This window comes from Athene noctua, chromosome 3 (genome assembly GCF_965140245.1).
Source record: "Athene noctua chromosome 3, bAthNoc1.hap1.1, whole genome shotgun sequence".
Taxonomy (NCBI): Eukaryota; Metazoa; Chordata; class Aves; order Strigiformes; family Strigidae; genus Athene; species Athene noctua.
This window is the reverse complement of record NC_134039.1, coordinates 79,476,839-79,504,146: the sequence shown is the minus strand read 5'-3', so window position 1 is coordinate 79,504,146 and position 27,308 is coordinate 79,476,839. Positions and strand designations below refer to the sequence as shown.

Sequence of the window (27,308 nt, the reverse complement as noted above, 5' to 3'; positions counted from 1 at the left end):
AAATAAATCTATTCAGGGAAAAGGCTTTTGATTCCAAAAGTAACAAGTCTATTCTGAATGACTGCATTCCCTGACAGTGTCTTCTCCTGAAGACGGTATAAAAAAAATATTTAAACTCATAGGATAGTCACCTCATGCAACCTAAGCATTGAGAAAGGGATGAGATGTTTCAGAACACTGAACACTTCCTGCCAAACATTACTTTTTAATAAGTCTAAAAACTCTGATGCTTTCCAAGTTATCAAGGGCAGAGGGTGGGTGGTACCACCACAGTCTCAAACTATCAAAAAAACCCCCAACTTCTAGGGTGGGGCTACAGAAGCAATAATGTGAAATCCCCCTCTATTAATACAGTATCTTAGCAACTCACAGCATTTTTCAGGTATGTGTCTTGATGGTACCCTGCTAACCATAGAAGGGACTGAGATGTACAAAAATGTGTCCAAGAAAGCAGTGTTATGACCTAGAGCCCAGGGAGTCGTAAAGGTTCTCTGATCCTCTTGGGTTAAATTAAGGTGAAATGACACCAGGTGAGCGGTTAAAAGTTTTACTTGCGGTAGAAAAAAAAAGGATAATAAGCAATGTGGTCTCTTAGAAAAATCTTTATGAAAGAAAATAAAAAGAAAGGAGAGAAAGAGAGTCAAAGAAATCTGATCACCACCCCAGGTTCCAGCATTATCTCAGGTCTGGTAATCTTGGGTGGTGGGTGCACACACAACAAAGTTTTCTGTCACATTTTAAGTTCATGTTAGCTGATTAACATGCTAGACATAGAGAGACAGGTATTCCATGAGCTCATTTCTGTGAGAGATGAGGAAAAAGGCGGAGCATGTGTTCTACGCATGCACTGAGGGGGAATGGAGTGCACCAACCCCCTTGTTCATGTGAGTCAGTGGTCATACTCACCCTATTGCTTTTACTTCTCCTCCATTTCCCACAGATTTTTGCTGACTTCATGCTTATTGAGTAATCATCCAACTTCTGGGGCCAGATGCTCACCTCTTATCAGTCCTTATCACCTCTTCAATGGTGAAGGCACTAACAAGGCCTGGATTGTATCAGGTTTACACAATGGAGCCACAGATTATTGGGTTTACACAAGGGAGCCAGGGATTGATTAGCAGTACAACTCCCCCCTTTGAGACTTTTCTAAGGAGTCTGACAATGCAACTGTAAGGGAGTGGGGACATGCATCCTTCAATACTCTTTGCGCTTCCTTTGGCAGCGTTCCTTAGACTAATCACAAAGGCCTCAGTTTGTCCTTGAGGTTTTCTGTATTGGTGAATGTTTGAGGCATTAATTCCTTCTGTTCCTTACAGGCAGGAGAAATCATAGCAGGAAAAGAAAGTAAACCCAGTCCTTTGGTCTCTGCACTTCCTGTCATCGTCAGCTACACTATTTATCTCTGCTTGAGGAACGAAACATGAAACAAGAGAGGATGACCTATGAAGAAATGGAAACCAACGTGACGCTGGAGGAATATATTGATCAGACAGGTTAGATAGTTATACAAACTTCCATAAATTGGTAAGACTGAAAATACTTTAGTCGTATAGCTGCAGCTGTTTCTGCGGCATTGGAGATTGCCTCAGCTCTCAAAACCTTAGAGTCAAGCTTCCATAAGAAGCAGAAGACCATATTAGGTGGTTACAGTGATGAAAATATCTATAGCAGATGATGAGACAATCAACCACAGCAATACTAATGTGTTTTATGATGAAAGGACACCACCCTTGCTCCCCTTGAAGTATATATTAATATTTTTCAACATCTGCTACCCATCTTCTTGATGGTAGGATATAAATGGACTGGTTTTAGCTTCTTTTTGTACTGGCTAGACCTACATCTCAAGGGCCACTGTGAACTATGCTTTTGCACTACTTTCACCATAATTATTCTTGGGTATCTGAAATTAAAACCATCTGAGAAAGCTACAGACTAGAGGCATCTCAGAAACACAGGCAATTTAAATAGTGATTACATGAGTCATAGTGATGACCATGGAATTTTGGCAAACAAATCTGCACCTTAAAAGTTCATCCTCTCTTCCTCTTTTTTCCTAGTTATTTTTCAATGGACCTCTATTGAGTTAATAGTCAATGAAAGAAAGATCTTCCTATATTCTGTTCTTGACATTCATAAGAATACATCTCAGAACATTAGAATGACTTTCCCATGTCAGTCTGAGTAATTTTAGAGGGTGCTGACAGAGCTCAGACTTCAAGGTTTGTTAGGAACCAGCAGGATGCACAAGACTAGATTTGGCACCTGAAAATGCAGATACTCAGAATTTCCATAAGTAACTGTATACTCAACTCCCACAGCTTTTCATGAATTAATTATCTGATTATCAAAGAAAATCTCAGTAGCTGCTCACCCTTAAGGCCTTCCCAAGGCTGCTATTTGAGACATAAGTCTTGATGACAGAAGGTCTACAATTGTCATGTATTGTGAAAAAAGAGAGGTTTTGGACTTGAGAAATGTAATGTTCTGCTGCCAATTATATACCCAGCCTGAGTTGCTGACAGTTTCCTTTTCCTTTCATACTTAGGCAACATCTTGGTCACAGAAAATGAAGCAAAGGCCTCAGGAAAGAAACAGAAAAATGTATTTTGAGGGAGAAAGAAGTGAAGCTCTGAGCCAACTCTCTGATGCCTGGTCTATTGAGAAAATTTAGACAGAATCTCCTGCGTCTGATTTATGAAGGAACTTTCTGGGCCAGAATGAATATCTGAAGATCATAATCTACACAAAGTATAACAAACAGAAGAAAGCAGGAATCATGAGTATAAAACAGTGCATTTATTTTCTTCCTCTTCTGAAACTACTTTTCAGACTAGTGATGTAGATTCTTTATCGTACCGGATAGCCATAACACTGCTGAAAGGAATACTGGAGACAACAGGAAGAAAAAAAAAGGCACACAAAACCATTCAGAGCTATGAAACCACACAAACATTCAGAACTGTAAAATATAGCAGAGGGAAAAACACTGGAAGGCAGAAGAAGAGTAAGACACGTAATTAATTAGTAATGCCCTATGAAATGAAAACATCATTGGATTTAAAAAACAGTGGTAGGTCCATGGAGTTGGGTTTCTATGCTTACTAAGCATATTTGGAGGAGAGAAAGAACTTGCCTATCAGATATTTGTGTGTGAATGCGGGGTGTTGTTTGGGGGAGGGAGTTTTCCTTCCTTCAAAAGATTTTGTTCCTTCCGTCTTGGACCTAATGAGAGCCAAATGGTTCCTGGATGCAATTATTTCATAAGATCTGTTGAACAGACATTAGTACTTTCACCTGCTGTAACCTTAGCTCAAATACAGCTTGCAATAAGGAGGAAGAGTGCAGCGTCCTCGTGCTTTCTGGAATGAAATCTTTCAATTTATAGATAATAAATCACTTGAAGCTGAAAACCACATTTAAGTAACACCTCATTGAGCCTTTTTAGAAACATTTTCTCTTGGTCTACCACATGTATAAATAGAGTTGAATAAAAATGATTTGTCTTGTTGATAATGAGAATAAAAGCACCAGTAGCAGGATAATATATGCTTCTAGAAAGATCCTGTTAATGTTCTTTAAAATGCTTCCCATCATTCAGACAATGAAAAGCTGCATTTTGGGGTTTTTTTTGTACTGAAGGAAGGAAATATCGAAGCAGAAAATCTTCTGTATTTTTAAAGGACAGATTTATTGGCTAATAGGGATAAAGGACTATCTGTCTGAAGGAGCTTGGAGGAACATGTTCAGGAAAGTGCTGTCATGGTGAAAGGTGCTAATATACTCATTGGGGTGTACTGATTTAGATATCCCAGGATGAAACCCCTAATGTTCTAATTCAACAGAGAGGATCATGACAGATATGCCAGGGGATAGAAAATCCTCTCTTTTTATTTTTCTCCTCTGTTGTTTTTGGGGGTTTTTTTTGTGGGATTTTGGTGTTTTGGTTTTTGTTTTTGTTTTTTTTTTTTTTTTCCCCTAGACTATTTTGCTCTTAATTTTTCTTCCAGAGTAGCTTTTTAGAAGCTGTATTCACAGCCAGGCTCACCTTTCCAGAAAAGGCTGGGCCTGGGTATTATTAAAGTGCAAAACTGTTAGTGACAAGGAGAAAGAGAGATCTGGTACATCGGTTAAAACTGTGAGAGGGGCACAGAGGAAAAGGCTGGCTCTTCTAAGACCAAGGCAAATTCTTTTGATGGAAGTGACTGCAACAGCAAAAGATTCTCATCTATACATGGTTCCCCTATAAAAGCACTTATATTTGAAAACAAAACCTCTAAAAAATTACAAAATATTAGAGAAAAGAGAAGAAATCACATTATGAAAAATAAAAATGGAAGACTGTTAGAGAAAAAGTAAAAAAGAAGTAAAAAACCACTTTCTTCCACTACCCCACACTGCAGCCAAGTTGTGTGATAGTCTTTTGGTTGCTTTAGTTTACAGATATCTCAAAATTTATTCATATGAAAATTTCTCTGTAGACAGTTAACTGCAACCCATGCCTCACAGATTCCTTTGTGTCTTGTGAATATATTGAGAAAAAAGTGTTATACTACTTTCAAATTATCTTGCACAGATTTCTGATCTTCACAATAAAAAGACCATACTGCAAACAAAAAAAAGTACCACAAAAAATCTTTCATCAAGGATATCTTGCTGAATTTTCTTCTGAGATGCTGTGGTATCACAACAGGGTTGAAGAGCCAGAGAATTGCTCAGGCAGTTCTGAGAACATACGTCTCCCACAGAACTTGTTTCAAAAATTTAAGAAATAGTCATGGTTATTTTTTCATGTCAGGGCATAATGAAATATTTTACTCAGCCAAGACTTTTAGGAAATGAGACTAAAAAGCAATGGGCCATACTCAAGACATAAGGCACACTGGCAATGTTTATTAGAAGGAAGTCAGACGTTTTCCTAGTAGATTCAAGGTACACAAGAGAGCAAAATAATAACCTCGTCCAGCTGCCTTCCTTCTGACAGTTGTCAAGGTGCTTCATCATGCACTAAATCTAACATTAATTGTGTGTAAGTCCATGCAAGAATGCTAATTAAAAGAATGTAGCTATCACATACTCTTATGCCTTCCAGGCAGCGACAGCACAACAGACATCTGCTGTTCCAAGTCAGTGTATGGGAGGGTAAGAGGTAATTGACCCTGCAGTTGTTAGGTTAATTCACAAAGGGAAATCTCTTGCACAACTGCTGTTTCATCTGCTCTCACATATAAAACAACTGTACCAGAAGCATTCTCTTTATATAAGCTATTTGTATATAGTCATGAAGACTAATTACTTAAAGGAAGAGTTCCACAAGCACAGAAAATAAGTCTTGTGCTCTTATATTTCTGCTGCATGCCTGACTGACTTCAGAGTCTAAGCACAGGCTCCATTTGAAACTTTTCCTGTGTCTGGGACCTGATTAAAACTCTTCTCAGGTGGGAGAGGCATGAACAGGAACACCTTTTTTTTATTCCATTAGGCATAACACATAGTTGCTCTTGCTGTAGGTGGTCATCCATTTACATAAAACAGGTAGAAGCTTAATTATCTTTGATGCTTCTAATCCCCTGCTGCATTCCTTTAATAAAGTATTGGTTTCACTGGGAGGAGAGAGGAAGTGCAAAATTAGGAATACACATGGACAAGTATACTGACAGCAAAAGCCTCATGTTGCCATAGTGAAGTTAAAAACCCCACATGCAGATGTCAGGTAAGATAATTTTCTTTACATACATAAGACTGTTGATTTTACTGAAAGGGTTGCAAAAAAATAAATGGTTTTCTGTAATAGGCAAACCCACAAAATCCTGCAGGAACCCACAAAAAGTTAATTTTACTCAGTGTACAGAAGAAAACTTGTAGGCATTTATATGCTGGTTGGGTGGCTTTTAGCCTTCATTATTCCCTGACACAGGAAGAAATCATGTTACGTCCCTCAAGGGTTGCCTCCAGGCATCAAGAGATGATTTCCAATTACCGTATGCATATCTGTTCAAGAGAGTGTAAGCCACAGCAGTTGGATTCGACCATGTATCTGAACTCCCTACAGGTGCTCATGCCAGAGGTTTTGGTTTGATTTGTTATAGGGATAAAATGACCACCTACGTGTATTTGTCTAAATCCCAGTCTAAATTTTATGGTTAAATGTGAGCAAAGTTTTAGGTTAAGATTACCGAGAACAAAACAGTCTTGGTCAAATCAAAGTGAAAGTTTTCAAATATTTCTCATTTAGCTTAAGGGAAAAATTCAGAGGAATTTCTGGAATGTAGACAGGGATTGTTTAACAAAATTAATAGAAGAGTTAAGCCTAACCCTTTGGATGAATGTCTCAATCAATGCTTTCTAAAAAAAAAATGTGTTCTTTTTTTTGTTTTCTTAGTTAAAAACTCCCAAAACTTCCTCATAATCCCAAAGAAATTTAACATCTATCCCTTCCCACCAACATCCCTTGCCTTAACCACACCTTGCAAAGGCAAAAATATATTTTCCTGAAATGAATTTAAAATAACCTCAGGCTTATGTATGCAAATACTTACAGATGATAAGTAGCATATTTTGTCTGAACACTGGATACCTTCTAGAATATTTGAAGTTAATTTGGTTTAATAATCAAGTCATTGGTAAAGAACATAATTTAAATTCATTGACACAGTTCTGTTTAGACATTTCCAAATTACTTACTTAATGATACAAATTCATGCAACACTTACCTACTTTATCTATTATTCCTCTAAAGGCATTTTACACTCTTATGTTAGAGCATGGAGGGAAAAGCATATCAGTTATACCATCTGAGGTATACAGTAATGCCACCTGCAGCTGTTCATTCTTCAGCTGCTGTTAGGAGCACTTCTTTCCTAATTGGGCAGTTGCCTCTAGTGACTGAGTCATCTACCCACTGTGAGCATGAGCTCCATGTCTTTCATGTTAGTCCAAAAGCTGGTAGTTTAGATAGGAAGAAAAAAATTGAGATTAAGTACTGCATTTTTAACTTACATGGTTCCCATATTTTTACTGAAGATTCATGGCATTGAGTGGTGTTTCCCCTCTTTTCTTTAAAGCATTGGATCTCAGGTTTACAAGACATTGCAGTTTTCATCTCCCTAAAAAGCTGGTTTGCTTGTGATTTGTTTAAAATTTCAGATTTGTAGTATAGAAACCGTCATTATAATCTACTACATGTTAGAATATTTATCAACCTATTTTACGCTGATTTTTTAACATGCTATAGGCTCAAAAATAAGCCATATTAAGTGCTCTTGGGTGTCTTGATATATGCTTACACAGCGGAAGAACAGAGTAATTTAGCAGGGTATGACTGAACTGCTGTTAGATTAAATTTACTTAATTTAAGCATAAAGAAGCTCTTGACCCTGAAATCTTATGTTTTTAGGATAGAGCCCAGGTATTCTGTCCTCTTCTTGAGTACCACGTATCAGAAACACAAAGGAATAAAAAAGATTCATGGTAAATAAAGAGAAGAAAGGAATCAATCTACTTTGGGCAGATTTTCAGTCTCATTACTGCTAAATAGTAGAGTATTCCTGCTGTCCTGAACCTAGAAAATGGCCAAGGCTGAGTTAACATGTGCATTATTTATTCCTGATTTTCAAAATAGTTGCATCAAATGAAAATCGTTTTAAGATTCCTGTAACCTTACCTAGGAAACTAGTCTGATATATAGATACTGAGACATTAGGCAAGTTAAAGCCACATAGTTTCCCCTCATTTTGCAATTGCACTGATTGCTCCTTGGATGGAGCAGAGATGGTGGCTTGTATTTGCATTTTAAAGGAAAAAAAAACCACCAGTAGAAGAGGAGACTCAGTCTTGGCATGACTATATTAGCTAATAAAATGGATAATATGTCAATATATCTTCAAAGTACAAGCAAAAAATAAGCAATCCAAATTGTATATGTATTTAGACAGTAAGGGGGAGGAGGTAGGAAAGATCCTCTGCTCATAAGAACAGGAATACTGTAGAAACCTGTGCCTTTGATAAACAGTTGTGTGTTGGATTTCATCTCTCATTCAGAACAGAAATTGAAGTTTTCCTAAGTACGTGGAGAAAAAGTAATCCAGATAACTATGTTTTATAACATCCAGATATGAGCTATCACATTATATGCTACAGAAACTCTCGATTTGTCATGTAACTCTCTGCCACTTTGAAGTAACTACATGAATTAACTTTTAACTACATGATCTTTACTTTTTGGACAGCTTTCCAACTGTCCTTTATGGCTTAATATTGAAAACTTGATGGAAAACACAACATTTGCAGCTGAGGAAAACCCTTTCAAATGAAGTACTGCTCTGCTCTTCTTTTTTGGAGAATATCTGTATGTTAAGAAAAAAAAAAAAAAAAAGTTGGTTACTCCTCATGTAGTTGCTGTTAGGAGGCTAATCTGTTAGGAGAGTGAGGACCTGCTGACAGTTACTAATCAGCCTAAACTACATGGGTTTCTCTTTCATGTCTTCCTTATGGCTCAGAGCCTGTACCAAAGCAGTGAAACACTTATAAAACAAAAAGATTCCCTGGATGGGATCCGTGGGCCAAAAGAAACTTATTGGCAAAACTGAATCTACATTTGGCAAAAATTAAAGATAAGACAGCCTGAAGCTGGATGTGAGTAAATCCTGACATTTCCATAAACTAGCAAACAGTCTGGCCCAATTAAGAACAGGTTTTTCTTTCCACTTAGTAGCTAATAAACAGAAAAATATTTCAGGTGTCTTAAAAATCTTCAGATGACTGCCCAGGTTGAGACAAGAGTAATAGGAGAATCAAAACCATAGGGGAAAGGAAAGGGTCTGTGGAATAATTAATCAAACCAATGTAAGGGTGTCAGTAGTTCTCAGATACACCTGCTCACTCTCTAGAGGACTTTTCTGGGATATGATGAAATGAGGGTCAGAGCCCCTTTGCAACCAGTCCACAACTGGCAATGAATTTTATGTCTCTTACATTTCAGATTTGTGTCCAAAACACTGTTTATAGGCCTCCTTATAAACTGTTTTGCTAGTGAATGGCCTGAAAAGAGGAAGCCGATTCTACTGTCTAACAGTTAGATATTCAGGATGGCTATAACTGTAGCTCTAAATTACGTAGAAAGGTGTTTGGATCTTTCTAGCATCCTAGATGAATACATGTAATTCTTCTCAAGCTGTTCTTTCTATCTAAAAGACTGGAAAAGAATAGAAAATAATTCTGCAGTATATTTATTTCTGGTTGACTCAATCTAAATTTCCAGTGTTTATTTGTGATTTCACCATGAAACTGAAAAATCAGCTACTTATAATACCTTGGTCTTTGCTGGTAGTTTATAATCACTCATCTTAAGAAAAAACTTTTAATAAGACTGCACCTTGTATGCATGAAAGACTTTGCATTCAGTTACTTATCTGTCAACAACCAACATAAATTATACAACTTCCAAGGCTGGTGTGAACAGTGCTTAAATGTTTTTTCTGGACTGCAGATATCAGCAGCGTACTTCAATTAGTTAATTAGTTCCTATAAATGAGGGTCCATGCTTTAAAGACTATTGTTTTGAACTGTGGACTTCGATTTTGGAAAATGATCATAATAAGAAAGACACGATTTGTGACAAGTCCATTCATAGTTTTTAAAAGCACATTTGCCACAAGGTGGCAAACTATGTCTACAGGTTTAAATCGAAAACAAAATTGTAAAGGTGTCAAGACATCTCTGAAAACCTTTTATTTCCTGTGCTCAAATAGAAAACAGTATCATATCAATACCTGATATATCTCTGCTATGTGTGGAGAGGAGGATATTTTGTTCTTATGAAACAAGACAGCATCCAGAGGGGGAAAGAGGCATTCATCATGTTAATGATTTTAACTCACCCCTCAACACGGAATATGCTTTTAAACAAACCTTTCATATCTTCCTGAGAAAGTTCTCTGAACTGTGTAAGAAAAAAATGCGAGTTTATGGAGGCACCCACTAAACTTGTGAATAATAATTAACAAAATTATAAGGCTCGGCTTGATGGAACTAAGTTTTGCACTGGGGTCAAAATTTTTCAAATCTAATGAGACATTTGGAATGATCTTCCACGGGGACTGGACTTGTATGACATATAAAAGCACAGAGACGCTCTTTATAAAAATCTCTTAGAAAAGAAAGAATCAAAGGAACAAACAAACAAATACCAAACAAACTTCCAAAGCTCGATGATGCTAAAATATGCATGTTGCAAAGAAGACTGTAAAGGTACAAATTAATTTGATGTGTGTGTGTTAAATAAAATAGAGAGAAGGTAAATGACACTATTATTGGAGTATCAAGGAGAAAAAAAACCAAAGCAACAACAAAATCCAGCATTTTTGGTCTTTAACAAAAGGCTTTTACACTAAAAATGAATGTTTAATAAGTGTAGAGTTCCTTATGGAGAATCTGTAAGAAAGGAAGAATTCTGGACAGGTTCCGCTTCTGCCTCTATTGCTTCACTGCATCTGCATTTAGTAGCCCAGTGTTTGACAACTTTCTGACTGTAACCATCTAGATTAACTCATGCAACTCTAAATAATAATGCAGATAAACCCCTGTTCTGGACCAAAAAAACAAGTGTGGTTTGAAGAAAACTTTCTGGTATTTTATCAAGGAATAACTAAAATTCCTTAGATGACCTGCTGGGTGTTTAAAGAAAACAAGCCAACCAAAAAGAAGAAAAAAAAAGAAAAAAAAAAAAAAGTAGCAAATTTTCAGTCACTTCTGAGAGTGCTGATGCTTCATAGTAGGATCATTAGGACAATAATAGGAAAAATTAGAAAATGTATAGAAAGGAAAAAATTGGCTCCAAGAGTCAATTAACTTTTAGGTGAGAGTCTTACAGTACTTCTTCAGAGGTATTGAAGGAAAAGTCCGAGATGATTATTCCTTCCCTTCTTGAAATTCTACATTTAATTTTTTTCCTATCAGATCCAGTCACATTGTATGCAAATGCTTTCTGAGCAATCCAAAGTGAACAGTTAAGGGAGCAAATGCTGAACTAGTAGGAGTCACATTAGGCTGCCCTCTCAATGTGGAGTTAAGTGACAGACCTGCTCTAATGGCTCTACAAATGATCCATGAGAAGCAGCCTTTACATAGTTGTTGACAGTGGATCTTTCCTTCTCATTTTTGAGGCATTCCAGTGCTAATGGAAAAAACAGGAGAAAGAAGAAAAAAAAAAAAATCATCTATATCCATTCCACAGAGACCCTTCCATCTGCCATGTCAAAACTTCATAAAATGTACAAACCCTCACTGACAAAAAGGAGTTAATGTCTAGGATGAAATCCAGATTTGGGTCTTTCAGACTTTGTGCTTAAAAGAAAACTTAAAACTTTAAAATAACGATCTCAGCAGTGGATTAGTGTCATCACATTGTTGATAAAGACTCACTGTCCTCCTTGGAAAGGCAAGTTTTGTTTACTATATGAATGTACTTTTTGTAAGGAAAACTTTACCCTGTGACACAGATTTTCAGATTGAAGTACCTAAAACACTTACTGCTGAGCCTCTGGAGTTTGGTGGCTACAAAAATCTCAATGTCCTAATAGTTGACAGATCCCGAGTTATTGCTCTAAGCAGCTGTGCAAAACATCTGCAGACAAGGACCAGCAAACAAGGACAGCTGAGCTCAGGAATCCTTAACTACTGATGAGCAGATTAGTGGTGCCAGCAGGCATGGATTGCTGTGACAGACTATAATCACAATAAAGTAAATAAAGTCTGAAATCCAGGACAGGACCTCTGCTCAGGGAGATCCGTAAGGTGTCGATGCTGAGCATGGAGCACATGGCTGGAATGTGATTTCATCTCTAGGTATGAACTGTAGAACTCAAGTCAACAGGTAACAAAAACATGTGTGAGAGGGAATGTAATGTCCTGGTCATTTGCAAATGGCAGTTTTCCACTGTCATGTGTCATTAGATTTACATGACCGATGATGTGACCTCACCCTAGTTTTGGGAGGTTCAGTTTGTGATCTAGGTGCAGCTAGCACTGAGCAGCAGTTGCCTTAATCTGTGAGAGAGAGCACATAGGTCAATAAATTGTGCATAATAAGAAGATAGAAACTAAAAAGTGAGGTTTCTGTATTACTAATAAGTTAATAATTAATTATTCAGAAGAAAAACAACAGGAGAAAAAGGTATCAAATCTGAGGGGAAAAGGTAGATTTAGGTGGTGGTAACTCAGCAATACTGAGTATCAGTGTTTCAAAGACTTGCAGAATTTAACACTTCTGCACTTCAGTGATGACAATACAGCCAGCAGGCACTCATCAGGTGACTGTACTGCTGTGTGTGAATATATCTTAACCTATATTTTGCATGTGTCTTCCTCTACCCCAGGATAAGCCATAGCTTTATTTTACAACACACTTGTCCCAGCCCATGCCTATATCTAGTTAATAAATAGTTGTTGTGTGCCTGTAAGTGCTGTGCCTGATCCTGCCCTCAAGTCTCCATACACAACAAAGCCAAAATGAAAATGACTGACAGACTTAGGATCTCTGAAAGAGATTTGCAAGATACGACATATACAAAAAATGACTGTGATCTTGATGGAGTTAAACAGACAGACAGATGTTTTGAGCCCTTGCTTCTTGTAAAACTTCAGTTTTGCTTTTCTTTAGTTTTAGCTACAGTCTATTTATTTTTTTGGCTGTATATATATGTTTTGATAGCTATAAAGTTACATCTTTTCAATTCTATTTCTCTCTGATTACCATCAGAGAGATTTTCTTGGACAGCATGTGACACTTGGGTTTTTTTTGTGCAACGTTATTGTTTAAATATAACTGTGATTGCACTGTTTTCATTAAATTTGTTTAATTAAAAACCTTCTCCCAAGCCTTCCAGTCACACCACTCTCATTAGTTTACTGTGGATTTACCTGATCAATGTATAAAAGCTAATATGGACCAACATCCATTTGACTGACATTGAAATTCAAATTGCAGTTCTAAAATGCTTGATGTTCCACCTAGTTCTGTTTTTGTCATCTTCAGATGTTATTGTTACCAAAAAGCGTTAAGTTGAGGCTTCAAAATTTTTACAAGTTATTCTCATTTCAGCTGGCTGCCAAATAACTGTCCCAGTACATGCTGAAAGATGAGAATGTGTGGTGGGAGGAAGATCTGCCTCATGTTCAGTTCATTATGGGCGGCAACCCATCAATCAGGCACAGCCCTTGAGAAGGCCTTCAAAGTAGACGAACCAAGTACCAGACACATCCAAAACCTGGATTTCCAGCACAGAATTTCTTTTCCTACATGTCCTGATCCAATGTTGGGGGAGGTTTCGATATAATCCCAAGAGTGAGATTAAGACACAAATGAGGTCAAATGCAGAACACCCAAACCAGGTTTTTATTATTAAAAAAGTGAAGTGGGGTAGCGATAGGACAGAATGGAAGGAAAAGACAGAAATAAAGCAAGGATGAGGGTTAGGGCTGCAAGAATAGTCACCACCATGGATCCAGTGACATCCTGTTGGTCCTTAATCTTCAACTCTTTGATGGTGGATGCACACTGAGCAGTATTTTTTGCTGTCTTTTTAAGTTCATCGTATCCCCTGATCAGCATATCTGATCACCTTTAGTTGTTTTTTTTTTTCTGGTCCCACAGGTTTTGTTGCATCTGGCTTCTTTGCCTCTTGCCAGTCCATTAGCAATTCAGGCATGGGGTCTGGCCTACACAACAGAGCCACAAACAGCTCCACAATGGGGCCAGCTCAGCACACCTCTGCCCCTTTGAAGGTTATGTAAAAGCGTCCAGACAATGCAACCGCAAAGAGGTGGAGAGTGTATCCTTCAGTACATTCCCCCTTCTCTGGGCAACATCCCCCAGACCAATTCACAGGCTGCAGCAGGTTTTCCTGGAGGTTTGCACAGACACAAGCAAGCTGTGAGACAGTCATAGAACATTTCAGTCTCTCACACTACATAATATAATTCATACATAATGTAAAATGGTGTACATTTCTGTGAAAAAAAAAAAAAAATTCAAACAGTTGCATGTTAAGATTCTAACAATAGCATTGAGAGAAATAAGAAAAGTGATTATGGTCTTGTGTAGATTTGTTGGCAAGAATTTTGTATGCAGCTTTGCTAAATTCAAGTGTAAAGGTCAAACAGCAGAATGAATTCATATTTTCTGGTTATAGGTGCAATTTAGCCAAGAAATTTATCTATGGGCATATACTGTTTAACGTCTGCTATACAGAAGTCCAAGAAAGTTATTAGAATCTTTTTTTCTACTAGTATTCTTTGTATTTCTGGACAGTAATTTCTTGTCTATATCTATAACATGGATGTACTACGAGTTCTGCATTCATAATAATATCCTGTTCTCATACACTGTTTTCCCTTGTTAGAGCTACACAGAACAACTCACAGAAGATACCACTATTGATGTCCTTTTGCATGGATAAAGAACTTTGGCATTATATATTTTATAAATATTTCTTAGAAAATGCATCTTTTGCATATGAACTTATGGTCATCTCTGCTCTTCACAATTGCTCTGCCTAGTCAGTTGACCAGATCTGTATGAAAATGTAACACCTTCGATTAAAGCAACTCGTACAGTTGGGGTGAAAATAATCTAACTAGTTTAGAGAAGTCTTTAGGTTGACAGTGATCAACCTGATTGAAAAAATGTGATGTTTGTTTAGAGAAAATCAGTTTATTTTGCATTTATCTGAATTTACATAATGGGAATATAAGTTATTGTAAATTCCTATACCCACAATCTCAGAAAATAATTTGAGCCTGGGATAAAGAATAGAAGTTGTTAGTGCACGTGTACACAACTTCTAAAGATCTTCAGGCATTTAGGCCCTAAATAATATTTAATGTCTGTGAAATACAGGTACTCAAGTCTCTTTTCAGAACTGGCTGAGGATAACTTAGATTATTTTGTTGGATACTATACAGAACGACCTGGAGTTATTTCCATATACTCAGTCTGAATTTGATCCTTCACCTTAAAACTACTTGAAAATTCTTTCCTGGGAATGATTTTTAGGGGATAAGTGATTAATAATTCAAAATGCTAAGCACTACCAGCTCCTACAAAGGTTACAAGTGCCTCAGTGCTGTACTGTCTCACTGAAAGTGTCAATTATTCCGCTTCAAGGCTTCTGATTTATTTCTGTGTTTTAAACAATGCTGGATTTTATTGCTTTTGGCAAGCAATGAACATGTCTTTGATATAACGCAGTCCCTAATTTTGCAAACAAAAGGTATTTTGACATGAAAATTGTACTATCTTTGGATCAGTCCTTAGGAAAACCAGAGGAGCATTAAGCTTTTATTTTTTATTTTGTCTACCAATTATATATCTAAATTCCTTCATGAAGAATGTCTTGACAGAACAAAACAGATCAAAAATGATTCGTTCTCTGCATGGTAGTAGAAGATTTTAAAATACCTTAGTAACAGATTTTCCCTTTCATTCACAAACGGATGATCTTCAAGAAACAGATTTTTTGAGAAATGTGGAGGAAAAGTGAAATCCTCCTAAAAATTCTGCAGAGCCAGTGTCTGACAAAGTTAGTGATGGGTAGCACTTTCTTAACTGTGGTCCATGATTCACTGTTCTGTGGTCATGAGCAGAATAGTGTTTAGGAGCTTTTTAAATAATATTTTCTGTTAAGGGAGCAGGTAAGAGACTGTGATGATGAATGGAAAAAAATAATTTAGTTCACAACTCATTGATTTAACATTTGGTAAACTGCTGTTTTGAAACAACTCTTAGTCCTTTTCTAACATATTAGATTAAGAGTTCTGTTTTATTTTATTACAAATAGGGACCCTAATAATATCACTGCTCTGGAGTTAGTCTTATAAATAAGGTCAGAAACCTACTATGCTTACTACAATATAATCAATAGAGAGAGAACTCTTGCCCCCAGAATTTTAAAACAGAAGATGACAGAAATATTTTGGTGCAATACTGAAGAACCTATGTTCTGGTGTTCAGGCACATGTCTATAAGACAAATCATTCACAATCACCTCACAAAGGATGTATTAATGATAGGGTATTGCACTTATGTAATCCTTTAAGTCTCCATATCAGGAAGCATTGGTTGGTGACTCTAGTTAGGGATGTATCTGTTCTTCAGAATACTTGTGAAGTCAAAAAAACCCAAAGGACATGCATAGAGAGAAACTGTGAAGACGGTACTATTTAATACAGTTTAGAAAACTGTTTCTCCATGTTCCCCCAAACTAGATGAGTGACATAAGAACAAGGAGGGAAACTAAACTGCACAAAAGGCAGCCCTGCTTCTGAAGAAAGAAACAGACCACCACAGCGAAAGTGTTGGAGATCACGTTTTGTGGAAAGAATCTCATGTTGTTCCTTGCTGTGGCAAGGGGACTGTTGCTGTGTCCTTCCCTTCATGTAAAGCTGAGGGTGTTTAAAAAGATGCTATCTAAAGCTAAGGAGGGACTGATCAACTGCAGAAAGGTAGGTGACAGATGGTTGAGAAATAGTGACATGATGACAGGTGTATGCAAGTTTCTCCTCCCCTAAGCAATCTGAAGACATGTTCTGTTGGGTCTGTGACTTGTTCAGACACCTTTGGTAGCAGAACAGTGATCAGACATTGTGTCAGATTAGAATTCCAGTGGAGGTCAGAAATGTGTGCCAGCATGGGTTGGATAGGTGTACTTAGGCAGAGAGAGGAAGAATGCAAACTTGAAATGGGGTCATCATGGGACGACCATCAGAATGTTTCAATATTATTCTTGTTTCACTTACAGACATTTAAAAGTGAAATGAATGTATTTTGGAATATTATATCCAGAATAGTTTCGGGGGGTAAGTTGGAAAAAAAGGCAGGCAATATCGCTTCATTTAGAGTAATATCAAAAATACCATGTTAGGGATATGCATAGTCATACACCTTTATTGGTTTCATATCTGTTAAATCATATATCTTTTGACTTCCCTGCTTGAAGGAATTAAATATTTGTTTTGAACTCACACAGCCATTTACAGCTTTCTTATGATTCAAGCCTGCAAATATTATGTTGCCATGGATGCTGGCCTCAGATACTCCAGGAGTTTTTCAGTACCATTTCAACAAAAGCATGAAAAATAAATGTTTCTTTTAATTATTTTTTATCTCAAAGAAGAGTCTGTCTGTGGCAGGTACAGACCTGGTCACTCAGCTGTCTTCTTCAGCAGCAGGAGCTGTGCTATTCTGTTGAGATGAGGTGTAAATTCCCCAGAGGTGTGACTCAAGACTCACATTTGGTTTTTAAAAGTTCAGGCCAGTAATGGGAAAAAAATTAATTATGCTAATCCCCTGTTTGAAGGACTTAATATATTGCTAAAACAACAACAACAAGATGGAAAGAGAAGCAGTAAGCCGCCCAGCTCTGTGTAAACATCTTATAAGGTACTAGACTTAGATGCAAAAAAGATACACAAAGCGGCAAAGAACTCTTCAAAATCATCATCTATATTTCACAGACAGTAGAAGATGAAGCACCATATCCAGTTCCCACTGAGGTCACAGGAAAGACTTGTGTTTACTTTGATGAGGTTGGATGTAGCCTTAAAAACCAAGCTGGTTTTCTCATATTACATGACAAATGTTGTTCAAGAGAAAGGAAAAGTACGGATAGACTGAGGTGTGTAGGCTATGCTTGGCCAGCTGGCATTGAATACATTGCTGATGATGGTCCTGGGCAGATGGTTGATTTGGATGTCTGGAGGTTATTAGATTTCCACTATTCCACAAAAAATCAAAAGATATCTGAGGTAGGAGTTTCGGACCAGCACAGACTGATGATCTGGGATCATTGTGGTTCTTGCCCAAGTCCTTAGATGATTTGTCTTTCAAAAGATTTTGGAAAATAAAGGTCTGTTCTTCCAGAAAGCATCTGAAATAAGAATGATCTGGAATGTTTCCAACCTGCTGCATTTTCCCCAGATGTACTCTGACTTGTCCTCTAGCTCAGGGCCTAGATAAGAACCTTAGTTAGACTTCTGGAGAGCAGCTATGGCTTCTCTGCCTACTTTGACTATGCAAGTGTACCAAAAAATTATAACTGGGTTCAGGAAACTTCATGTGCCAGCTGTTGCTGACGCTTGTCCCTCCCAGGTCCGGTGTGACCTGTCTCTCCCACTGCTGGAAAGCCTGCTTCCCCTCTCATCCAGGTTTCTTACTCTCACTTCTGCACAACTTTCCCTTTCCCATGAGCAAAGCAATCTAATTTAATGTTTCTGTTGAACAGTATAAACAAATGCTTTCAAATTTGCATTTATCTGGACCCATAGTAATTGAAGGTTGATTAAAAAAAAACCAACCCAAAATTATTTTAAAGCATATCTGCCCAGTATAAGAATAATAGTAATATTATTTTTTTCAATCAGATGCCTTTCTTATTGCTGAGTTAAGCATGAAAAAAAGCTTGATATTCTTTCACAGTTGAAAGATGTAATGAAAAAAGAACCTTCTCTTTATTTAGGTTTATATCTTCCGTAGATAGTCTCCAGTTCAGGGAAATAGGATGTTTCTGTTTTCTAACATGAGCTGTTGGATGAGTAGAAGGACCATAACGATAGTCAGGACAAATTGACAGGAAATAAAATAGTTTTGAGAAAGGGATAATCTGGAAGAAGAATCCCAAATTAATAGGCAAGTGGGGTTCTAGAAGCAGAAAAGGAAAAAATCTAATGACCAACAAGTAAAGGAATAGTTTAAAAATATGTTGAAGAGCTGATAAGAAGGGTGGGGTTGAGTGAACTGGTGGAAGAAAAATCTTATGTTAACAGTCAAAAAGGAAACTTTGAAGTTACCTTCAAAAGTTGTTTCCAATATTTCTTTTTCTTATTATCAGCAAATCTTGGTGGAAAAGAAACACGAACTTTTTAATTGGGAGAGAATAAAATAGATAGCCTGATATAATTTGTACAAAGGCTGACTGCAGTGTAATACTGCTACAGGCAACAGTAAGGCTAATGTCTTTAAGTCAGCTAAATCATGAAATGTTTATCTAACTTTCAAGACCCCCACAACTATCATAATTTCTTTTTGTAATTTCTCTCTTACCATTCCTTTTCCTTAGATGTCCTGTTGATGTTTCAGGGTTGACTTTAATGTCCTCCCAAAGGAAACAGCTGAAAGATCCAATATGGTTTCTTCTTTAGAAGCCAAGAATATTTTAGCTCTTTCAACATTTTTTTTCATGGAAGTAGGAATAAATGACATGTGGAGACTGCTTCAAATCACTGTTAACAATTTGAAGGTACTTTCTTGAAAGACTTTATTTATATAAGAAACAAGTTTTAAATAAAGATACATCTCTTATAAAGGGTATTTATGTGTGATATTCACTATTTGCCAACAGCTGTAGATTGTGAACCTTGGAACATATTTAGATCATGCTACTAGAGCCATAGCTATTATCTGGTTTCTCTAAGCTTGCTGTGCATCTGATTGGCAAAGTTCCAGTCTGTTTTCTAATTCAGAAGCCTAATAAAAAATGTAAAGAACATTGTTTTAACTTCCCTTCTTTCCGATATTCTGAGGAAAGTTACACACACTGGTGTTAAGAAACAGTTGACTAGGTACATAAGAGTATGTTGGTAATGAAATAGGTAAGAAGTTTGTTTTCCTGATCAATCCTTCAGCAGTCAGTAATTTACCCAGGGGACAGGTTTGTTACATGTGAATTTGATCAACCTGCTGTTAAAGTTGGGTTCTGGACAAACTGAACTGTTTGTTGAGTGAACCGTTCAACATCAAAGAGAAGCTTACACATTATGCTATTTTCTCAGCTCTACCCAGTCTCTTTTTTCTGAGGTATAGCCTTATTTACATGTATTCAAAACCAAATGGGAAAATGAAATTGCCAGCAATAAAACTGAAATGTTAAAATGTGTAAAAAAGGCTGGTTTATTTCTGTTCTGAAATCTTCTGTCCATTTCTTTAATCTTTTTTTTTTTTTTTTTTTTTTTTTTTTTTCCCTCCTCTCATTTTGCGAACAGAATAGTTGACTGCTTGGACATAGACAATGATCACTCTAAGACAGACTAGATCATTGTGATGGCAACATGTTTCACTAAGAACTAGTCTACTAATATTAACAGATATAATGGACAGAGTACAGCATGTTTCAAAATATCTTGAAGAAACAAGGCAAGTTACTGCGATCTGTAAAAGCAGACTTTTGCAAAGACCTGAGCTGGTTATTTTAGTCATGTTGTTCTCACTGTGGTAAGTGTAATGTAGATGTATTCTGAAAGTTCAATGATTTTACAGGCATTATAAAGATCTATCTTTCTAGGACCCTAGTGACACAGTGCTGTACTAAATTTAAAATTTGCTTTACTTTAGTCAAATTTGGGGAGAACTTGTCCATTCTTCTGACCATTCTTCAGAGGAGATGTGGGAAAGCACAGAATGCTTTCCGTAGGTAATTACTATAGCCCTTCTCTTTGCTTGCAATGAGGGCAAGCTGCCATCCTGAACATACATAACAACCATGTATTTTAGCTTACAGATTTAAACATGGCAGAAACCTGGTTTTGTCCCTCCAAACCCTCAAGATTCTGCTTGGCTGGTTCTTATTCTGTGAGTGAAAGGACTTCTGTCTGTGGATAGGAAAAGAGGATTTTTATAGAATCACTGAAGTTAACTCTGAATAGAAATGTTTTATATGGCTTGTGTGGTGATTTGTCAAACTAAGGGCTCTTTTCTGATAGGAAAAGTGCTACATTGTCTGCTCTAACATGTGACGATTATTTCAGTTATGCAGCACAACCACATACTACCATGTAACAAACTCAGCGCTTTAATGGTGGTTGTGCTGATGCCTAACAGCTTGGTGTTGCCCATCCAGCTCACTTTTGTGGGTGACTGTATAAGAAGTAGAGAGAGGAAAGTAAATATTTCACAGAAAGCTTTTGAAACATTGCACTGGAATGAATCCTCGCACCTTAGGTTCTCAAAATTGTTTGCATTTATAAATACACCCATATGGCACCCCCTACAGCCATCATCTTCTGTTTTGTGGAGGATTAAAACTCAATGAACTGGGAGTGGTATGACCAAAGCAAAATGAAGAGTCGAATTCATCTACTAGAAAAGGTAAAGGAACATAAGACTTTATCACGAGGACACTGAAAGGACTTGGGTGATAAGGGTGCCTTAAGCCATTTCAGTTCCCCCCCTTTCAGGCTAACAAGAAGCACTAAGAACGTATGAGAAATGTGTAGGAAGCTAGGAAGCTGCTTCCACTTTAAGCACTGATTCTTTAAGAATTCAAGTATGGATTGTGAAGGCATTCAACAGAATCATCAAAACTGTCATTCTGAAAAAAATCAATAGAACTTAAACACAAGTTGCTTTTGAAATCTCATTGGGTAATTGGACATATAAATATCTTTTGAAATGCAGTGAGCTTCCAAGAAGTGAGTCTGGGTTTGCAGGGGACTAAAGCTTGAAAAATAATGTCAAATTTCTAAGCTGTCTTTTCTAACTTTAAGGGAGATTTTTTTCTTTTTTTCTTTTTCTGTTTGAACTGCATATAGCTGCAGTAAAATCAATGATCTAAAAAGAATGTAATAATGCACTTTGATAGCTTGAAATTCTCTTTGCAAACAAACAGGAAAATTATTAAAATCCCTGTGTACATTTCTAGAGTACTTATTAGATTTCACAGTTTGGAGACCAATGGTTAAGTTAATAAATCCTAGCTGAATCAATACATCCTTGTATTTATCTCATGATGATGATTAAACCCTATTTCAGGTACATTTCCAGGATAACTTGGCATAGGGCTGCTCTGCCTCACTGTTTGCATCCTTGAAATGGCTAGGTCTGACTTACTGTATGCTTTAACACTCTTAGGAAATCAACTGCCACATAGTGAAGTAGTTACAGCCTGAAAATTAAGTAGAAAAAGAAATCAAGGAAATAGCCTTGCTTAAGCTGAAGGTTTTTAAGATAACTAATTTTTCCAGTATTCACAAAATACATTATTATCTTGCAATACTTTGGGCTGTTACTGGCAAGCCACAGTGCTCAGTCCTTCATTTGGAAGAGCTGAACATCAAATGCTTAACTGACTCAATCCAAAAACTGGATTTGTATCTAATGTGAAAATTATTTCTTAAGTTTCTGAAGGCCAAACTCATTGTATCCAGATTTCAAAGCTTAGATGTAGCAGCCAGTGCAGTATGTAGTAGCCCTAAGTTTCTTCAGTACATAGAAGACAAATGCCTGGAGTGGTAATGCAGATCTTGGGTGAGCTGTCTGAAGGCTCCCATCTGGATAAAGATCCTACGGGGACAACACTCCTAAAATGCCTGCCTGAAAATAAATTGAATGAAACTAGTACGTTTCCACCATTACTTAAAAGTAAACCCTTCAAAAGTTTTTCACTGCAGTTTTAAATGGTTCAAGTCATTGTCCATCCATTATGTTCCTTCAGATGACTTCTTACATTTAGATCAGGATTTTCCTAGATGTGGAAATATCTGATTGTTAGAAAAACTTTGCTATACACGTTCTCTTTGATATAGAGGTGCCAGTAACCATATGTCACCATTCACTTAATTTAGTTTATTTCACTTGATGAAATTAGTATGTAAGATCCACTCTCATATAGGTCATAGGTAGAACAGGTCAAGGACAACTTCCACAGTCTCGGAATGGTTCTCACTTTTAGCAATATTTACTGGGCATGTGTGTATATATAAGTATAAACACACACACACACATATATATGTATATACACATACATATGTTCATGTATATATAATCAGAATACAGAACAGAATGCCTAATTTCTCTGCATTCATACAGTTCTAGATTTAGAACTCAGATTAACACTATTTATGAAAGTCTTCTGTGATTAAACCAAGTGAAAACATGAAGCGAAACTGAAGTTTGTAAGGAAATGGAAAGACAATTTAAATTTATAAATTCCAGCTTGCTAAGATACACTTGATGTTGTCTAAAGAGTTTAGACTGAAATTATATATTATTGTAGATAATGAAAACTGTAGAGGTTTTGTGGTTGGTTTTTTGTTTTGTTTTGTTTTGGGTTTTTTTTGTTGTTTTTGTTTTTGTTTTTTGTTTTTTTATGCTTGCACTCTAGAGTTTTGCTAAATAGGTGAAGTGCAGATTGATTAATTTAGGCTGCAAGAATATCTGGCACAAGAAGTGGTGGCTGAATAGGTTCAGAAATGCCCATGATAAAATTTGATGGCTTTTCCACAACACTTGCCCCACGCCTCCAACACTGCAGGCTGAGTGTCACAGCAGAGCTCTTTGTTTCCCACTTGCTTGAGGGACAGATAATGCATCTAGTCCTTTTACTGTTAGCCCAGCCAACAGAAGTGAACTAACATGTTGCAGAGACAGAGCAGAGCTGGCGGCCACCACTCTCCACCTTATAAGCCCAAGTGGGAAGTGGGAAGAGCAGTTTTGTGACATGGGTAACACATACAGGAAAATTGAGACTCTGGGACATTTTTATTGAGCATTAAGGGACTCAGATTATGATGCTTCAATTTAGGAGTCATTCTGCTATTCACGGTCTGATCTAAGCAGCCACACTGTGAAGAGCAGCTGAGGAGCCATCATTAGTTTCTAATCTTTGCTGTAACTTTTGCATAGAGCTGTAACACACATGAACAAGTGAGGAAAATATTATTCCAGACCTATGTATATTGTGTACACTGTGGTGTTATAAGGTCATTTGTCAAGGTTCAATAACAGGCTTGAAAGCTTTGTCCTCTGCCTGGAATCTTTCCAATTCCTGGGTTGGCCTCCTACAATGTTTGGATACAAAGCCAAATTGCTCAGTTTTTGGAGGGACCCCGCACCTAGACTTTTACAGAGTTACATCTTTATTTGCTGCTAAAGATGAGTTATCCTTATTGGCGTAAGTAAGCCCTTGAAAAACACAAACACTTTTTCAAGTCTGAGATTCAAATCAACATGGGTAAAATATGGAGTTATGCTTGGTGGTGGAAAATATTTGATCATGTCTCTGTCTCTGGCAATGATATAGTAGATTTTGTCCCAAGACGGACGTGGTTGCTATATCTTAGTTTTCATCACTCTTATTATCAATGCATGTGCTTGTAATTTAAAAGTGCAAGTCTAAGGACGTGGTTCCACTCATCCTACTTAAGCAAAACTTTACTCTTTTTCTATTTCACTGATCAATTTGGATAAAAATGGCAGTGTTTTGTATAAACCTTGAATCATATATTTTTCTGATGTAATTTTGTACTATTTGAAGTAGTTGACAACAGTTGAAAGAAAAGTCCTTGGTAGGTTGATGCTGTTTATTTCAGGATAGGTTGAACTGGATCTTCCACATGTGTCGGACTTTTTGCCTTTGTATATTCAGTGTGATTCAATCACATTTGATAATAAGATTACATGAATTTAGGCACTGCAGGACACTTTTACTAACCTGCAGGTTCTTCTCCAGAGGGCTGCATATCTGCCAGAAGTGCTTGTCTTGTGGAAATTAATGTCTCCAATGCCACAGGATACTCCACTAGTGTTGGGTGCCTATGTTTATCAACTGAATTGAGACTTGCTCTGTATGTGTAACAGACTAATTAATTCACATTTCATGTGTTGTACTCAAAGAACGCCTGAGGCACTGAGAATGAGAACCTACATTTTTCTTAAACCTAAACCGTGATTTAAGAAGTCCTGCATTGACAAAAAAGGGATTTGCCTTGAGTTTGTCTGTTTATACCTTCCTGCCTCCCTACCCTTTAAGGCTACCTGCAGGTCCCAGGATCATGCACGGAGACTCCAAAGGAATTTGGAATTAAGACATTTGTAAGATCAAAGGTGCAAGGGAACCATCTCTTGCAGTGTGGAAGTGAGCATTTTTGCTTCCAGTCCATACTGGTCCCCAGGTATAAGCAAATACACTGAGCATTATTAGGATGACAAGCAGCAAATGCATTGAATATACCACAGGAAACTTCAAAATTATTCAGCAGGATTTTTTCATTTTATTTTCTGAAAAAAAAAAAAAAAAAAAAAAGTGGGCTCTTTTCCTAATAAATCCCCTGTGGCCAGTTTTGCAAGAGTTAGTCAGTGAGACAAAAGGTGCATGGCTTCTGTCATTCTCCATTTCTCAGTTCCTAGTGGTTTTCCTCTTCAGCCATATGGAATAGTTTAAAATTATAATGGGAAGAGTCTGCTAAAAAGTAACTTAGCAGAACTGTTTAATAGAAAGCTTGTGCATTGTTCCTTAAAGTTCTGAAGAAGAATTGTTTTATCAGTCATTTTTTTGGGATAATCCCCTGCGTGCAGATACCAGTGATGTATTCTTTTTGCATGTCTTTAATTCATTACACTTGTACTTAACCTATTTGAATAGATTTTTAGATATGACATAATTGTATTTTTTTTCCTATGGGGAGCAAAAAACAGAAGTCAAATCTTTTTATTTGTGAATCGTGGGAAGAAATATATATTTTTTGTTAAATTATATTTAATCGCCAAACCAGCTGAACTTAAGAGTATAACAAGTATATCTTATTTTTTTAAAAAGCTAAAAAATGAAAATACCTTCCTATTATCTCACCTTGTATTCATATAGTCAGCTGTTGAGTTTAGGAAAAAAACTTTCAATGCAAATTTCAATCTCTTTTCCTCATGTTTAAAATTACACTTTTCTAAAAAGTTACTTATTTTTGACAAACCAGTTTAGAAAACAACAAATCAAAACTGGAGTATAAAACATGACAACAGAAAGCTGAGTATGGCATCCAAAATTTAAAATTACGTGTTTTAAAATTTGTGCATGCATGAAAACCAGTGACAAAAGTTTTTAGGAAAGTTCCCATTTTGTAAATAGGTCTTCCTTGGTCTACAAATTAGTCAGCATGAAGAATTTAAACTGGTCTGTTTTGGGGAGTAACCAGAAAATGGGTGGCAGCTGAATTTCCTGAATATGCCCCAAACAGAGGGATGCAGGACCATAGATTGTTAATGTTTCCTGTCCACAGTGAGTGTATGGAAGGCTGTTTCATCCAAATGGCAAAACCAGTACCTGAATCACAAACACTACATGTTGCATCTAGGTACTTCTATTTCCGCAGGTAAAGTCTTTAGCCTCTTTCAATATTTTTGCTGAACACGTCCTCAGAGCCTGAACTATGAGGCTTTCTGCCTCTTGCCAAAGTCATGTCAAGATTCACAAGAGGCAGGAGAACACCTACCTTGTTCTGCGGCTGCAGTGAAGCCTCAGAGCACACTTAGACTCTTTTTTCTCTCCCCCGTCCCTGCAGGATGGCCAGGGTAAGGAAAAGGAGCTCTGCTTTTCCTCAGGAGCCTTGTAATTGAAGCACGCCTCTGGGAGATGGGAGACCTGACATTAAAGCCCTTCACTGCCCCTTATTTACCACATTCCAGGCAAGTGCCAGAATTTTCTGGGCTGGAAGCCCTCTAAATCCTTCCTGTACTGTCTTTCACACTTTGCATAAAATGATTAAATATGCATTGGAGCAGGGCCTGCAATCAGAGTTTTGGGCTTGTATTACCTGAGTGCTGTAGAGTCCTGAACATGTTCCGCTCCAACTGTCTCTCTTGCTCTCTCTTTCTTTTCCTTTGAACTAAATTAAGCTATGCAAAGTGGGTGGTCTTTCAGAGAAGAAGCTGTAAGACATCAGCATCAAAATACTTTATATGTCCCAGCTAGGATCCCACTAGACATGTGGACTCAAGTACAGCAAAGGAAGGATAACTTTGGACAGGAATTGGGGGAATCAACTGTTTCTGTGTTAAAGGAAGCAACAAAAAGTTTTCTGATATTTCTCTATTGAGGCTGCAATGTCTAGATAACAGAAAACCTGGATAATATAATTTTAAAGAATACATCAGGTACAAAACCATTTTTACCCTTCCTATTCTCTTCCCTGCCCCACCAGGAGGGAGTGAGCGAGTGGCTGTGTGTGGCTTAGTTGCCAGCTGGGGTTAAACCGTGACAGCAAGACATAACTGAAATGTGGAAAATCCAGTGCAAATATCTGCGTGGTTTGGAAAGAGTCACTGGAGTAAAGCTGTGTTTATATATATATTTGTCTTAGTGCTGGTCATACTGGAGAGATGGCTCGATCCAGAGCCATGAAGCATCTGCACTGGTCCTTAATGTGTTTTGGGAGCTGAGACTCCTCCACACATGACCAACTGGTGCCTTATAGGGCTTTTTAATTTAGGCTCAGCACAAATCACGTCTCTACTGAGTCTGGGGTCAGCGGTTTCTGGAGCAGAA

The 27,308-nt window shown here is 37.2% G+C and overlaps 1 long non-coding RNA gene across 1 annotated transcript in view; it reads right to left on the bottom strand.

Annotated features, from left to right (window-relative positions):
• The window catches only part of LOC141958734 (uncharacterized), a 58,183-nt gene extending 31,817 nt beyond the window's left edge, over positions 1-26,366 (bottom strand). Inside the window, exon 1 of the long non-coding RNA XR_012633320.1 lies at positions 26,257-26,366. This is a non-coding gene — a long non-coding RNA (uncharacterized LOC141958734). The remainder of the gene's footprint in view (positions 1-26,256) is intronic.
• Between the last annotated feature and the right edge of the window lie 942 nt (positions 26,367-27,308).